Below are 14,276 nucleotides of genomic sequence, written 5' to 3'. Positions count from 1 at the left end.
AGTAATAGATACATATGTTGCTGTAATATGATTGAAAGTTCTCTCTTGATGTATAAAGAACATAATTCTGAATCAATATTCTTAGGAGAAAACAGAAATAAGACAAGAAATAATATATCTATTAAAATAGCTGTTTTTGCTCATTGTAGTTTTGCAGTTTTAGTTGACCTTTTAACTTGAATATTTTTCTGTGGGGAGGTGGTGTGTGCACATCTGTGTGCCAGTTTACTCATCTCTGTGTGTGTGCACTTATGGAGGCCAGATGGTTGACTTTGGATATCTTCCTCTACTGCTCTCCACTTTATAATTTAAAACAAGGTCTCGTTGAACCTGGATGTCACTGCTAACATCCAGACTAGCTGGCCAGTGAACCCTTGGAATCTGCCTGTATGCCATCGCTCCCCTGTCTCACTGCAGATGCTCCAGGTGTGCTCTGGTCGTTCCTGACTTCATGGGTTCTAGGGATCGGAACTTACTGGGTCGTCTCCCCAGATGCAGAAAGGATGTTTCTGTTTGTCAGCTCAGCTGGCTTTAAGAGTCTGTTTTCTTCTTTCGACACTATACAATCTCTGTGGGGTTTTTGTTTTTTTTTTTTCCCCTCAAGACAGCCATCCAGTACTGGAAAATAGGAAGTGAAGGAACCTAAGCAATATAAATTTTTATAAATAGCCTTTGTTGTATTATATTAAAAATGTTTATGTCTTGGGACTCTTTGTAGACATTTGTAACATCTTACTTGAGAAATATTAGAATTTAGAAATAAACCCATTGCTTTGATGCTCTCATCTGTAAAAATAGAAAAAAAAAATGGAAATACCAAGAAAATATGATAATATGTAATAGTATTGTACATGTTACTGAAGTCTTGAGTTTGGGGTTAATGATGAGATAATCTAGAGTATGTCTAGAAAAGCAGAAGTAATGGCCTGTTTGAGAAAAAGGTAGATGTAGTATGTTTTGTTTTGTTTTTGTTTTTTTTAAATTTAAGCTAATTGAAATTTTAGTGACTAATAAGGCTATTAGAATGGATAATGTAAATACAACTTTCATATTTTTTATATGTAAGTGAAAAAAATCAAAAGTAGCTAGCTGTCTTTGGGAAATGGAACTGATACTCACCTGTAGTTTACAGTGTTCCCTCTTTCTGGAGGAATGTGTTCTAAGACTTCTGGTTAATGCTTAAAATCATTGATAGTATTGAGTCATGTATACAAACTGTGTTTCCTGTATATAAAAGCTTATACTTTATAATTAGGCACAATAGGAGGTTAACAATCAGAACATTTCCTGTTCATGCTTCCACTCATCAATTTAATGTCTCGTCTGCCTTTAACTAAGTGCTTTGATGTATCATGGCTATAACTTTGTCAAAACTAGCACAAATTTTACTTTCTTTCACAATTTCACAGATTGGGCCTGTCACTGTTGGTTTTTTTTTTTTTAAAGATTTATTTCACTTTAACGTGTATCAGTGTTTTGTCTGTGTGCATCATATTCGTGTCTGGTGCCTGCTGATATCAGAAGAGGGCATTGGATCTCCTAGAACTGGAGTTACAGGTGTTTGTGAGCTGCCGTGTGGACATTGGGAATTGAACCCGGATTCTCTGCAGTAACAAGTGCTCTTAACTGCTGAGCCATCTCTCTAGCCCCTAGGATTAGTTTCTTAGCAGCTTCAGCATACAATTTTTTAAAGATTTTTGTTTTTTAATCGTGTGTATATGTATGTGTTGGGGCAGGTGGTGTGCCAGTGAAGAGCAGAGGTGTTGGATTCCCTAGAGCTGGAATTAAAGGCAGCTGTGAGTCACCTGATGTGGGTGCTAGGAATTGAATTCTGGTACTTCTGGGAAATGTAATACATATTCTTAACCTCTGAACCATCTCTTCAGTCCAGCATATATTTTTTTTAACCCTTATAATATTAAGAATTTTCACCTTTCACTTATATGAACTATTTTATGGCATATCGGAATTTCCAGCCTCACTACATTAGTGTTTTGGGGCACTGTTTAGTTAAATACAGTCTACTGTGTGATAGCATGGCAGTTCATTTGATAAGTAACAGCTGTTGCGTATAGCATGCCTGCACTGGACCAGAGTGAAGCAGCTTGAGATTTCACTGCACTGCCTATAACCGCACACAACAAAACTTGTGAATTATTACTGGAATTTTGCATTTCATAGTTTTGGACTACAGTTGACCATGGGTAACTTAAACTATAGAAAGTAAAACGACCAATAAAAGAAACTACTTTAGTAAATTACCACAGAGGTTAGAGAATGTCATTTATAGGTAAAGATAGCCATCTTTTGAGCATCTTCTTTGCCAGTACTTTTTGTATGTTACAGTTTAATCATCAAAACAATCTTGTGAAGTTGGTTTAAAGATATCCTAATTTTACAAACAAGAAAATGGAAAGGGTCAGAGACTGTTATAGGCAAAGCCACATAATTGAGATTTCACCTTTGTTTTTGGCGTTAATCTAGTTTGTTAACAAAAATAACTGGAAATATTGAAAGTATGAGGAAGAATTAAGCAGGACTTAGAATTACTTGGAAAGAATAAAAAAAGTAAGAGCTTGATGCTGTTTGAAAAGGCCAGTTTTAGCTATGCTGGGAGCCAGTGAATCCTAACTTCCTGGCTTGCTCGCATCTTTCCCTTTTCCCTTTTCTCTTTATTGGCAAAAGTAAGTATTCTGTGTATTTACTAAATAAGAAGCTGAGAATTTTCATAAACTTGAAAAATTACATTAATATGTATTTTGAGTGTATCCATGTGTCAAGAATATATTCAGAATCTTCATTACTTACTCATCTGCTTCTTAAATAGGTTTTTGGGAGGGAGAAGGTACTGGTTTTTGTTTTGAGATAGACTTACTGAATAGACCAGTTTGGTCTTATACTCCCAGTCCTCCTGCCTCAGTCTCCTGAGTGCCACCATGCCTGGCATTTAGCCTTTAAAAGTTGGTTTTTTGGTTTTTTGGGGTTTTTTTGGCATAAGATGGGCATGGTGGTGCAATAATACCTGAAACCACAGGTAGGAACTTTAAGGACAAAGTCCCCATTCTCATGTAAGCATTTTTAGAGCTAATTGTTAATACAAGAAAATATAAATAATAAAAATAGTATATGCTACTGGAGTTGCTTTATTAAGGAAGTAGAACTCAGTTTGTATCTCAAAAGGAAATCTTTACTTAAGTCATTGATTTTAAGTAGTTGTTTTTTTAGTGTGCAGTAGAGAGATATTTATAATGAGAAAATCATAGGATCTAGCAATAACCCAGAAAAGAAGCCTGAACTGGGGTCTTTAATTTGAATAGTCACAGGGAAGATTTGTTAGAGAATCTGGACTAAAGCATTACCAGTACTTGATGATTATACATGGATTATGTAAATGTTTAGTGGAGGTAAATAAAGGAGAAGGAAGTGATAATAACTTCAACTTCCAAGCTCAGGTAGATTTTGAGGAAGGGGAGAAAGGTGAAATAGCCAATGAGTTACCTGGAAAGCTGTGTATAGTGAAAGTAAGTATGTGTGTATATATATACATACATATATATGTATGTATATATAATTGAAAATGTCCAGTCCAAATAGAGTTTTGTAAACCAAATTGAAATACAGTATGCGGGATGAAAACTTGGGAGAATTTTGAAGCAGACGATATATTTAAGGGAGATAAATCTTTGAGACTTGCAGAGGACCTTCATTTTAGGAAGTAGACAAAAATCAAATTGGAAAGAACAGTAGAATAAAAGATTTACCTGCTTCTCATCAAGTACCTTCCAGGTTCCACATGTAACAAAGTACAGGGTCTGTGATCATCTTTATTGTACTAACATAGACTTCCTGGGCCTTTCTCAGAATAGAATGGACCTTAAGTGAGGTGAATGAGTGCCCCCAGAATACACTCTAAGAGATGTGCCAGGATGAGGAGAGCTAGACAGTTAATATTAGTGAGAAATTAGGTGATTATGTATGTTAAGTAATGGAGATGTAGTACTAATTTTTCAAGTAATTGAAAAGAGTGATAAGGAAAACAAGAGCAGAGAATGAATAGACAAGGGTTTAAGACAAGATTTTTGGAGCAGGATGGAAGCTTGAGCAGTTTCTATTCTTAGAAGAAGCTGGAGAGGAAGAAATTAAAACAGGCATAGAGTGCTGGAGACATGGCTTAGTAGTTAAGATTTTATACTGCTCTTGCAGAGGGCCCAAGTTCACTTCAGTACTCAGTCAGACTGCTCACAACCACCAGAAACTCCAGCTCCAGGGGATCCAGCATTCTCTTCTGGACTTCACTGGCACAACTCCCTCCCCCATGTGCATATGCCCATATACATACACACATAGGCACATAAGTAAAAGTTAAACAAAACAAAACAAAACAAAATGGAAGGAAGGAATGGCTGAGTAAGGCAAGACTGTAAGAAACCCACCAAGAAATTAGCTATAAACAGTGCTGGGAGTTAGAACACACTCAGTGTAACTCTAGGAGTCACAGTTGTTAGGGATTCAACAAGGCAAGAATGCCTTAAACATAAGACTCTTGCCTGCTAACTTGTTCATAGAGTCCTATAATCCTCATTTGGATTACTGTTCATTACTAGCATACTAGCATACCAACAAGAAGAAAGGTAGTTTCATGAAAATTAATTGGTAAAATGACTTCATTCAGCATTGTATTTTGAAGCAAGAAAAAGTTACTAAAGTCTTCATATTAAATAAAAAAATTACTCCTATAGTGTTACATTTTGTTAGCATAAAAAAAGGCATTTTGTATAGACTTTAGGGTTCTAAGATTTTATTGATTCTAAAGTTCCGTGGTTTTCTTAAAAAGTTTCCTTTTTCTTGCTTGAGAAGAGCCCTCCCGCCATCTCTCTCTCTCTCTCTCTCTCTCTCTCTCTCTCTCTCTCTCTCTCTCTCTCTCTCTCCTCTCTCTCTCTCTCCCTCCCTCCCTCCCTCCCTCCCCCCTCCCTCCCTCCCCCTTTCTCCCTCTCCCTCTCTGTCTCTATTAGATAAGGCTGACCTAGAACTCACAGAGATCTACCGGTTTCTTTCTGCCTGCCGAGTTCTGGGTGTGTTTGCACATGGACTATCTTTCTCTTCTTTCCCCTCTATTATAAAAGACTATTTTTATACTATTTCTCTTCTCTTGTCCTTTTTTTTATTAGATTTATGTTCTTTACAATGTTACCTGTATTTTCTTTATAATTTTTTTCTTACATTTATGTATTGAGGTATGGGATATGCGAGTCAGAAGTCAACTTGCAAGAGTTCCACCATGTAGGTCCCAGCTCAAAATTAGGTCCTCAGATTTGGAGGAAAGCGCCTTCATCTGCTGAGTCATCTTGCCACTCTGATTTGCATCTTTGAGTATACCTCTTTGTGGTTTTATTTTATGTTTGTTTTGGTTATTCATTTTTTAAAAGGTTTAATTTATGTGTATCTGTGGGCACACATGTGTGCAGGTGGCCTCAGAGGCCAGAAGAGAGTGTTGGATAACCTGGAACTGGGGTTGCAGACAGTTGGGAACTGCCATGTAGGGAATATAAACCTAGATCCTTTGAAAAGTAGCTAGTGCCTTTAATTACTGACTGAGCCATCTATCCAGCTCCCACAGATAGAACTTTTATAAGTATAATAGTCTAGTAGAAGAATTAAGAAATAGATAAGATATAAAACTAGGGCTGTCCAGTGCCACAGATACAGTGCCGTAGGAGTTCATAATACTTAAACTTTATGATGAAATTATCTTAAATGGACGGTTTTATATCCTTTCACTTAAAATGACCATGGACATCTAGGGACATCCGTAGTCAAAAGAAGAGAGTGGATAAAATTTTCAGAAAGCCTTCTTATCTGTTGGGCTGTTGAATGAAAATTGGGGATAGTGTCAACTCTGAATTTCCAGTAAGTAGAGATCCTTATTATTAACTGTGAGGGTGGTTTATATTTATCTTTAGTACTTTTTAATAGGTTGTGCTTGTATAATGTAAGAAAACTGTCCATAGCAAATGATGAGTTGCTGTACATTTTGAATACTGCATCAAAATTCACTTTCTGTAGAGTTCCTTTAAGAAGTTCCAAAAGATAGATGTCTAGAGGATGATTCATTTTCTTTCAGATGCCTACAGGATGGTTGCCATTTTCCTTCAGCTTATGAAGTTGCAGGTCTGCTTCATTAAGAAGCTAAGAAAGTAATTCCTTAAATGTCTTTCAGCCATTTGAGTTTCCTCTGTTGAGAATTCTCTGTTTAGTTCTATAGCCCATTTCTTAATTGGACTGTTGGGCATTTTGATGTCTAATTTCTTGAGTTCCTTATATATTCTGGATATCAGTCCTCTGTCAGATGTGGGATTGGTGAATATCTTTTCCCATTCTGTAGGCTGTCGCTTTGCTTTGTTGACCGTATCCTTTGCCCTACAAAAGCTTCTCAGTTTCAAGAGGTCCCATCGATTGATTGTTTCTCTCAGTGTCTGTGCTACTGGTGTTCTATTTAGAAAGTGGTCTCCTATGCCAATGCATTCAAGACTACTTCCTACTTTCTCTTCTAGCAGGTTCAGAGTAGCTGGATTTATGTTGAGGTCCTTGATCCACTTGGACTTAAGTTTTGTGCACGGTGATAGATATGGATCTATTTGCAGCCTTCTACATGTTGATATCCAGTTTTGCCAGCACCATTTGTTGAAGATGCTTTCTTTTTTCCATTGTGCACTTTTGGCTTCTTTGTCAAAAATTATTTGTTCATAGGTGTGCGGATTAATGTCAGGGTCTTCAATTCGATTCCATTGGTCCACATGTCGGTTTTTATGCCAGTACCAAGCTGTTTTTATTACTGTAGCTCTATAGTACAGCTTGAAGTCAGGGATCGTGATGCCTCCAGAGGTTGTTTTATTGTACAGGATTCTTTTGGCTATCCTGGGTTTTTTGTTTTTCCATATGAAGTTGAGTATTATTCTTTCCAGGTCTGTGAAGAATTGTGTTGGTATTTTGATGGGGATTGCATTGAATCTGTAGATTGCTTTTGGTAAGATTGCCATTTTTACTATGTTAGTTCTGCCTATCCATGAGCATGGGAGATCTTTCCATTTTCTGACATCTTCTTCAATTTCTTTTTTCAGGGACTTAAAGTTCTTGTCATATAGGTCCTTCACTTGCTTGGTTAGTGTTACCCCAAGGTATTTTATGTCATTTGTGGCTATAGTAAAGGGTGATGTATCTCTGATTTCCTTCTCCGCTTTTTTGTCCATTGTATATAGGAGGGCTACTGATTTTTTTGAGTTGATCTTGTATCCTGCTATGTTGCTGAAGGTGTTTATAAGTTGTATCAGTTCCTTGGTGGAATCTTTGGAGTTGCTCAAGTATACTATCATGTCATCTGCAAATAGGGAAAGCTTGACTTCTTCCTTTCCAATTTGTATCCCCTTAATCTCCTTATGTTGTCTTATTGCTCTGGCTAGAACTTCAAGTACTATATTGAATAAGTATGGGGAGAGCGGACAGCCTTGCCTCGTTCCTGATTTTAGTGGAATTGCTTTGAGTTTCTCTCCATTTAATTTGATGTTGGCTGTTGGCTTGCTGTAAATTGCCTTTATTATGTTTAGGTATGTTCCCTGTATTCCTGATCGCTCCAAGACCTTTATCATGAAGGGGTGTTGGATTTTGTCAAATGCCTTTTCAGCATCTAGTGAGATGATCATGTGGTTTTTTTCTTTGAGTTTGTTTATATGGTGTATCACATTGACAGACTTTCGTATGTTGAACCATCCTTGCTCAACATCCCTAATCATCAGGGAAATGCAAATCAAAACAACTCTGAGATACCACCTTACGCCTGTCAGAATGGCTAAGATCAAAAACACTGAAGACACCTTATGCTGGAGAGGATGTGGAGCTAGGGGAACTCTCCTCCACTGCTGGTGGGAATGCAAGCTTGTACAACCACTTTGGAAATCAATATGGCGATTTCTTAGAAAATTGGGAATCCATCTCCCCCAAGATCCAGCTATACCACTCTTGGGCATATACCCAAGGAATGCTCAACCACACCACAAGAGCACTTGTTCAGCTATGTTCATATCAGCGTTGTTTGTAATAGCCAGAACATGGAAACAACCTAGATGCCCTTCAACTGAAGAATGGATAAACAAAATGTGGTACATATACACAATGGAATACTACTCAGCAGAGAAAAACAATGACATCATGAGGTTTGCAGACAAATGGATGGATCTAGAAAAAATCATCCTGAGTGAGGTATCCCAGACTCAGAAAGACAAACATGGTATGTACTCACTCATAACAGGATACTAGATATGGAACAAGGATGACTGGACTGCTACTCACATCACCAGGCAGGCTACCTGGAAAACAGGACCCCAAGAAAGACACAGGGATCGCCCAATGACAGAGAAATGGAATGAGATCTACATGAACAGCCTGGACATGAGTGGGGGTAGTGAAGGGCGAGGGTGGAGGGAAAGAGAGCTTGGGTGAGTGGGAGATCCCAGCTGGATCAACAACAGAGAGGGAGAACAAGGAATAGGAGACCATGGTAAATGAAGACCACATGAGAATAGGAAGAAACAAAGTGCTAGAGAGGCCCACAGAAATCCACAAAGATACCCCCACAACAGACTGCTGGCAATGGTCGAGAGACAGTCTGAACTGACCTACTCTGGTGATGGGATGGCCAAACACCCTAATTGTCGTGCTAGAAACCTCATCCAACTACTGAGGGATCTGGATGCAGAGATCCATGACTAGGCCCCAGGTGGATCTCTGGGAGTCCAATTAGCGAGAATGAGGAGGGTTTATATGAGAGAGAATTGTTGAGACCAAGGTCGGATAAAGCACAGAGACAAATAGCCAAACAAACAGAAACACATGAAATATGAACCAATGGTTGAGGGGTCACCAACTGGATCAGGCCCTCTGAATGGGTGAGACAGTTGATTGGCCTGATCTGTTTGGGAGGCATCCAGGCAGTGGGACCGGGTCCTGTGCTCATTGTATGAGTTGGCTGTTTGAAACCTGGGGCCTATGCAGGGTCCCTTGGCTCGGCCTGGGAGGAGGGGACTGGACCTACCTGGACTGAGTCCACCAGGTTGATCTCAGTCTGTGGGGAAGGCTTTGCCCTGGAGGAGATTGGAATGGGGGGCAGGCTGGGGGGAAGGTGAGGGGGGCGGGAGGGGGAAGAACAAGGGAATCTGTGGCTGATATGTAGAACTTAATTGTATTGCAAAATAAAAATTTAAAAAAAAAAAGCTAAGAAAGTGTATGTATGTGGGGGACTGCTGGAATAGTTACCATTGATAGGGATTGTATTAAACATTTAATTGTTTGGAATATTAACAACTTAATACTAAGTGTTTGTCTTTTTTTTTAAAAAAAGGATTTAGTTACTTTCAATAGTAAAACCAACAACTGTACGTTACACTCATTACACAAAAGTACCAGCCAGGGGGAGATAAAGGTACTGGATGATACTCAGTCATGGATCAAGTATTCATATGAGAAACCCTTGAGCAGCTGGGCAGCTGGCTAAAGGTCTCTATTTTAACACGAATGGCAAGAGTCTTAAGACTCTTGGTTTGGTTTTTTTGGTGTTTTTCAAGACAGGGTTTCTCTATGAAACAATCCTGGCTGTCCTATAACTCGCTTTTAGACCAGGCTGGCCTCAAACTCACTGAGATTCACCTGCCTCTGCTTCCTGAGTGCTGGGACTAAGACGTGTGCCACCACTGCCTGACTGTCTTGTTACTCTTTACAGATGTTCCTAGAGACTTTACCAGATCATGGAGTTTTCAGTTTCTTATTTTTAAAAATATTTATGTTAATGTCTCCACCTCTCTGAAATCCTAATTCTTGTAGAGTCATTCGTGTTGAACCATTACTTCCTTGTGTTTCAGTTCTTCACATACTCTCTCTTCAGATGTATTAAACAATCCCTCCCAAATTAAAAAGAGCTTCAGGGTCTCTCAGCCTTTAAACTTAGTTGTTTTCCTACTCATTAACTTGATAGTCTGCTTATCCTAACTGAAGATAGCATTTATATACAGCAAAAAATGTATTTATTTTGTTTATATAAAGAACAGTAATTTAAGATTCTCTCTTAGATAATTGACCTTAAAGTATATGAACATTTAAAGTGGTGGAGCCGTTTTATCTAGGACTTGCTGGCATTTAAAATAATAAGATGAAGGAAATTGGCATTTAAATCAGTGAATTGCATCTTGTCAGCTCTTTTTAGCTTATTACTTAAAATGTCAGGAAGCCATGGGTAACAGGCAGGGCTGTAGCTATAGAATCATAACTCTAGAAGACTGTTCTAACATAATTACTACAAAACTGTGTATATACACTTGCTTTTATTTCCTAGGTTTTTGTAGTATGCCCTGTGGTATGAAATCGTAACAATTGCACCTAAATTTAGATAATAAGGCACGTAGTAGGTATGTATTTAGGTAGGAGTAGCTTTCAAAAGCCATCCTATCACATTTGTGTTACACTGGGGAAACCCGGCTGCTTTACTCTTCTACGTGAAACCTGTCATTTGATTTTCCATTTCCTTTTCTTTCATTCCCTCGAGAGAAAATAAGAAGCCATTTAAGCTTCTCTCTCCAGTCTTACCTCCCTAGATGTAGGGCGACAAATGTTAGACTTAGAAAAGAAATGGTAAGAAATGTTCGACCTTACTATTTAAAATTTAACTTTATTAACAGTTTATTGCGGTGAGTGCTAACTTCCATGCTGATAGAAGTTTCTTGCATTGTTTATTCAGTGACACCTTTGCTATTTTAGGGACCCCTGGGGCTATAGTTGTTTTAAATCTGGGAGAAGTTTCACATTTCTCTCAGGTCAACAAAATGTGCTCTGTCACTAAGTCTTGCCCAAGTTAAAAGAAGAGACTATGTATGCAGGAGAACTTGCATGTGGCTTATAAGACCTTAAGTATTTACTATGTGACCCTTAACAGAACACTTCTTATCTTCAGTGGAACATTTACTCTAGTGACACATTTGGAACCTAGTATCTTTACTACCCTGAAACTAATTTTCAGTGGTCTTTCAAAATTGAGGTAATATTTTTATACAGTAAAGCTAATTCAAAGAGTAGGGTTAGTTGATTTTGGTAAACGTTTTTCAGATATAAAAATCCCACCAGCTTCATGACAGTTCCACTTATCCTGATGTTTTTTCCCCTTGTTCCTTTGTAGTTAGTCCCTTCCCCAGACTTCCAGACTTGTACAATCACTAGAGTTTTATCTTTCCTAGAACTATGTATGATCCTGCAATGGACAGTCTTAGGTTTGACTGTTTTTGCTTAACATAATTTTTCAAGACTCCTAATTGTTTTTGTGTATAATGTTCTGTTCCTTTTTATTTTATTGTAGTTTTCCTTAGCATAGACAATGGCACAATTTAGCCCATCGTTTCTTTGTAACATATTTTATGTATATGAGTGTCTGTCCTGCGTGTATGTGTGTGTAACACATGTGTGCCTAGTGACTGCAGGGGTCCAAAGAAAGTATCAGATAAGATACCCTGGAACTGAAGTTACAGACTGTTGTGAGCTACCATATGATGCTTGGAACTCAACCTCCATTCTCTGCAAGAATAGTGAGTGCTCTCAACCTCTGAGCCATCTCTGTCCACAAGCTGTTCATTTTTTAGTGGATCTTTGAATTGTTGTTAGATGATGACTGTTGTGACTTAACTCATTTATAAGTCTCTTTGAGGGCACTGAGTCTGTTTTCATGCTGAGTAGTAATGTATGTTCCTCATCTTCCACCAACTGTAAGAGAACACCAGTGTTCCATATCGTGCTAGTGTTAGTGCTGCCAGTCTTCACATTACCCAGTGGCTGTCTTCTGTAGGTGGTATCTGTCTCATGACAGTTCTCTTTTTTATTCCTTGGATGACAATTGGTGTTGAGATTTTCATTCATATTCATCTCTCCCTGCTTTCTTTCCATTACTCTCTCTGTCTCTGCTTATACATAGACAAACCCGTGTTTGTGTGTGTGTGTGTATTTTACCATATATATGGTAAAATATTTCTTTAGCCTGTTTGTTACTTAAAGAAATTTACTAAGTTATAATCGTTCTTTATGTATTCTTTATAAACCTTTTGGTCAGGTGTGATATACAGCTATTTTCTCTTAGGATGTAGCTTGTTCTTTCCCTCCCTCCCTTTTAAATTTTTATTTCTTTATTTACCTGTTTATTTTCGAGGAGTGTGTGATAAGTGCCTTTACCCACTGCCCCAGCCCATTCAGATATTTTTCTTTTTTTTTTTTCTTGGAGACAGGGTTTCTCTGTGTAACAGCCCTGGCTGTCCTGGAACTTGCTCTGTAGACCAGGCTGCCCTTGAACTCAAAGAGATCCACCTGCCTCTGCCTCCTGAGTGCTGCAATTAAAGGCATGCACCATCACAGCCCAGCTCACTCAGATTTTTTCTTACAGTGGCATAAAATAGATAGAGATACACTCTGTATTTGAAAACATCTTTTGGAGATTTTTATTGCCTTGCCACTCCAAAAAGTAGTAAAGTACAATATTAGGTGACAAGAGGACATTGTTGGGGAATAATTATTTTAAGGTGTGTTACTTTTGCTTATGTTGCATTTGTTTAACTCTGTGAAGCTGTGTTACTGTGCCTGTGAAAAACACCTGATGGTCTAATAAAGAACTGACCAATAGCAAGGCAGGAGAAAGGATAGGCGGGGCTGGCAGGCAGAGAGAATATATAGAGGGAGAAATCTGGGAGGAGAGCAAGAATCTAGCAGCCAGAGAAGGGGAGGACCTCAGCCACCCAACTACACAACCAGCAAGCCACGGAATAAAAGTAAGATTTACGGAAGTAAGAGAAAGGGAAAAGCCCAGAGGCTAAAGGTAGTTGAGATAATTTAAAGTTAAGAAAAGCTAGCTAGAAACTAAGCTAAGCTAAGTTCATAAGTAATAATAAGACTCTGTGTGTGATTTATTTGGGAGCTGGCTGACGGGCCCCCCAAAAGAGTAATAAGACAACCAATAACAGGACATATTTTCAAAGATTTCTGTTTATTTTTATTTTTATGTGTGTGGGCATTTTGGGCATGTATGTCTGTGCATCATGTATATGCAGTGCCAAGTAGGCTGGAAAAGGTCATTGGGCCTCCTGTAGTTACAGACTGTTGTGAACTGCCATATGGGTGCTGGGAATCAATTGTTGGGTCCTCTGGAAGATTAACCAGTGATCTTAACTGCTGAGCCGTTTCTCCAAGCCCCGTTGAAGTTTTTAGTAAAGAACTTTATGTCTTACTGGAGAAGATCGTAGCCCGTTACTATTACTCTTTCCCACTGTTGCTCCTTTAGAACTGTGTGGTTAACTCTTCAGTACTATGTGGTTATGATCATCAAGTGGATTTTGGTGACAGAATTAACTGTGGGTGGGAGCCAACTTACCAACTTATCCTAAAGGAAGTAGCTTCTAGAAGAAAGAAATTCTAGCTTAGACCTCCATCTTTATTCTTATTTGGCTTTGGCCAAAAGCTTCTTTTTTATATTTGGAGCATCCACTGTCTTTTTTTTTTTAATAGAACAGTATCACATATTTTTGTTACTTTTTGCCAAACCATATATAATGCATCTATTTAAAACACACATGTGGTAGGGGAGCAACACTGGACTATTTTGTTGTTGATTTATTGTCACCTGGCTGTTGAGTTCTTTTGGCTCAATGCCACATAAACTTCCTTGTTTTTATTGGCTCTTTTTGTATTTTGTATATGTATATACAGCAAGGGACAGGACAGTAAGCCATGTTTTATTAATGCATTATCACTATAAAATACATCCCCCAACACAAGGTTTCTCTCTAGAGACCAGGCTGGCCTGCAACTCAGCCTGCCTCTGCCTTCTGAGTTGCTGGGATTAAAGGCATGCACCAGCACACCTGACTTGCTATAAATTTTTAAACAGTATGTGTAGAAGCAGTTGATAGAAAGTGTAATTAAAGCAAAAGCAAAACAAAGTGTATGATTTTGTTCTATTTTTAATTTTTAGTTGTTCTGCATAAAAGCAAATGAAACAGCCATTTAACTGAAAAAGTCATTTGTACATGTAGTATGTGTGTGCATGTGTGCACACAGTTAGACTTGGAAGTGTATTCATTCTCATGTGGATAGAGTACATAGGTTAATGGAGGTGTGTTTTTCAGTTCCTAACCGCCTTAAGTTTTTGAGACAGTCTCTCACTGAAACTGAAGTTCACCATTCTGTTTGGCTGGACAGTCGGC

At 38.3% G+C, this 14,276-nt stretch overlaps 1 protein-coding gene across 2 annotated transcripts in view; it reads left to right on the top strand.

Annotated features, from left to right (window-relative positions):
- Lcor (ligand dependent nuclear receptor corepressor) overlaps positions 1 to 14,276 on the top strand; it is a 123,057-nt gene that overhangs the window by 53,930 nt on the left and 54,851 nt on the right. The window lies entirely within an intron of this gene.

The sequence above is a fragment of the Peromyscus eremicus genome, chromosome 1 (genome assembly GCF_949786415.1).
Source record: "Peromyscus eremicus chromosome 1, PerEre_H2_v1, whole genome shotgun sequence".
NCBI lineage: Eukaryota > Metazoa > Chordata > Mammalia > Rodentia > Cricetidae > Peromyscus > Peromyscus eremicus.
This window is presented reverse-complemented; position numbering and strand designations above follow the sequence as displayed.